The sequence below is a fragment of the Dipteris shenzhenensis genome, chromosome 2 (genome assembly GCF_047967505.1).
Source record: "Dipteris shenzhenensis isolate YYH24624 ecotype China chromosome 2, Dip_SZ_1.0, whole genome shotgun sequence".
Taxonomy (NCBI): Eukaryota; Viridiplantae; Streptophyta; class Polypodiopsida; order Gleicheniales; family Dipteridaceae; genus Dipteris; species Dipteris shenzhenensis.
This window is the reverse complement of record NC_141597.1, coordinates 33,016,264-33,019,319: the sequence shown is the minus strand read 5'-3', so window position 1 is coordinate 33,019,319 and position 3,056 is coordinate 33,016,264. Positions and strand designations below refer to the sequence as shown.

Here is a 3,056-nt window from a genome sequence, read left to right as displayed (position 1 = left end):
TAGGATCAATGGCAACAACAAAGGTTTGAGATTACAGGATAATAAAATGGTGAGAAGAGGTTGAAAAGTGATGATGGTGAAAAGAAGTATGATTTAGAGGTTGAACGGTGATTATGGTCTTGTTGGAAAGTAATTTGGGTGTACAGGCATTGTTTGGGGTTTAAAAGGGTTTCAAGTCATCTTTGAAAGTTTTCAAAAAAATTGATTTTTTTTTTAGCGATACCCACAATATATTTTTTAGAACTAGGGACCTCCCTTGGGGTGCATGAAGTTTTTCCAAGTGGAGGGCCCCTCCACGTAAAAGAGAGAGGCACACTTTTTGGAACCACTAAAGCCTAGAGATATGTACTTTTTCGGACTCATATGAGGGTGATGGGACCCTCTAGAAGCCTTGTTAGTTCTTAATCCATTTTTGCTAATCCACTCCTTATGAGGCCCTTTTTTAGTCCAAAATCCTCCTAGTGCATAGATTCTTTGCAATCAAAAGATTCCTCGCCATAAAACTCCACAAGGAATACTGGTGCCATCCAGTTTATCCTCCTAGGCCCGCATTTTGATTTTGATTCTCAGTCTACAAAATTTCACGTGCTATGAATTATACTGCAACAACAACAAAAAACTGTTCCGTAAGCGAATAGCTGGCTAGGCAAATGCAGCCTGAAAATGGACTATTTAAACAGTTGAAAACGCACCCAAGACTGCAAAACTTGAGCTGTCCTTCTGAAAAATTTACTGAAATGGGTCCAAAACAGCAAGGTGACAGCTCCAGAAGCACAAGAACAGTCACCAACAGGTCAACCAGCATGTAGAGGTCACAATTGATCTCAAAATAACCTCAAATCTGTTTCAAAATGTCACAAACTGAAGCTGGAGTCATTGCTGCAGCTTCCAGTCTGCAAAGAACTGGTTTAATCATTTTAAAAATAGGTCGAAATCCTCCAAAACAGACAACAAAAGTCCAGAGAGAAGCTACTGCTTCAGTAGTTTAAAACAGCAGTAAAACATGTCAAAATCTGCGAAATCAGTAACACCTTTGCGGAAACAGCTCCAAACAGCAGCTTCTTTTAAGAAACAGCTCCAACACTTGTCGCCTAGGTCCAAAAGAGCTATAGGAGTGCTCGATAGTAAGGGTTCTCACGACAGAAATGCAGTTCTTTGTGACAGAAGCGTGCACCCAAGCTTGGAATGGAGAGAAGAGGGGTTAGAGAGCAAGGGGCAACCTGGCTTTGATACCAAGATGGAAATCGAAAACTAAATGGAGGTTGCCCTACCTCCCCTTTCCGGGAGGTCACCCATCCCAAGAGATTTTAACAAATTGGTCTAGCCATCCAAACACCAAAACCTTAACGTGATGTCCTCCGATCTACCCAATTTATGGAAATCTCTCTTACAAAGTCTAGGATTCAAACACAGTAATTGGTTCTCTCTAGAAGTGTGGCTTGTATCTCCATACAACTTGACTACTATATTGAAGTCGTCCATGACAAAAACCTCATCTTCAACAAAATCTGGCTCAGGTTATCAAGAGCTAATGTAATTCTCTGTTTTTCTTGAGCACAGACGTTAATGATGCATCTGTTCCCTTTACTAGAGTCTTGAATTTAGGCATTCTCCTTTGAAGCTTCTAATTGAAATTCTGGGGCATTGTTGTCCTGTGGATTGTTACCCCGAGCTTCACACCTCCATGGTCTATCCTTCTATAAATGCTTGGACGAACACCACCATTCTTGAAACTTTTACGTTTGTATGAAAGATCCTGTCCATTTGCTTAACTATTGAGACCTATAACAATTTAATAAAGGATTTTCATCTGTTTTTCCTCCTAATGAATCCTCCAGGGAGTCTTCTTTGGTTGATAGCTTCCTATATTCGGAGAATACTTAAAACCCCTACAGAGGACTTCTTATATTATAATCCTAGCTCAAAAACAATTTCTAGGAGTGTGGGAGTAGCTTCCCATAGCAAGTCCGTAGCAAACCACCGTCTACAATCCAATACAGTGGAACGCTGAACAGTAGGAGGCACGTGGGAGTCCAAAACTTGAGCTGTCCTTGTGAAATTTTGACTGAAATAGGGCCAAAACAGCAAGAAGCACAAAAACAATCACCAACAAGAGTCAACCAGCAAGCACAGGCCAAGACTGATTTCAAAATGACCTCAAAGTTCCAGAATGTCACAAACTGCGGCAACTTGACCCGGAACTGTTGTTGCAGCTTCCGACCTGCAAAGAAACCTCCAGAAAGTGGTCCAACCACAAAAACAGCAGCACCTGTTGCAGAAACAGGCTCCAAACAGCAGCACCTTTCACGAAAACAGCTCTAAAACTTGTAGTCTAGGTCCAGAAAAGCTGTAGGAGTAAGTGCTTGCATAAAACAATGCTAGACAGTAGGGGTTCTTGCGACAGAAATGCAATTCTATGTGACAGAAGCGGACAAAAGTGAGTTCCCAAGCTTTGAATGGAGCGGGGAGAGGCTGGAGAGCGAGGGGCAACTTGGCTCTCATACCAAGTTGGAAGTCGGAAACTAGATGGGGGTTGCCATACCTCCCCTTACTTGGGAGGTCAGCATTCCCGTTTTGTTCGCACGTAAGCGCGCTTAACTAGAGATTTCCACAAATCAGTCTAGCCATCCATACACCAACACCTTATGGTGATGGATATCATCCGATCTATCCAATTTATGGGAATCTCTTTTGGGCATTCTGCTTCGAAGCTTCTAATTGAATTTATTGGGGAATTGTTGTCCTGTGAATTGTTACCCATCTGTGGAGCTTCACACCTCCATGCTCTCATTTTATAAATGCTTGGGTGAACTCTAAGATGCCAACTTCTTGAAACTTTTATACGTTTATATGAACGACCTTATAACATTTTAAGAGAGGAGTTTCATCTGGCTTTTCTCCTGATGAATCCACTAGGGAGTCTTCTCTCATGTACATGGATTGGTATATGACGTGTACTGGGTACACAAGACTAGCTCACGTAGCCTGGGGAGGCTTAGAGCTAGGCAGGCTTGATTCTCAAGTTGAGTGGCAAGGGCACGAACCAGTTAGAGGTC

At 42.2% G+C, this 3,056-nt stretch overlaps 1 long non-coding RNA gene across 1 annotated transcript; it reads right to left on the bottom strand.

Annotated features, from left to right (window-relative positions):
• On the bottom strand, window positions 1-2,434 carry LOC147904642 (uncharacterized). Its single transcript, XR_015543640.1, has 3 exons — window positions 2,157-2,434; window positions 693-841; window positions 1-600 (listed from the first exon to the last, which is right to left on the bottom strand). It is a non-coding gene; the product is annotated as an uncharacterized LOC147904642 (long non-coding RNA).
• Between the last annotated feature and the right edge of the window lie 622 nt (window positions 2,435-3,056).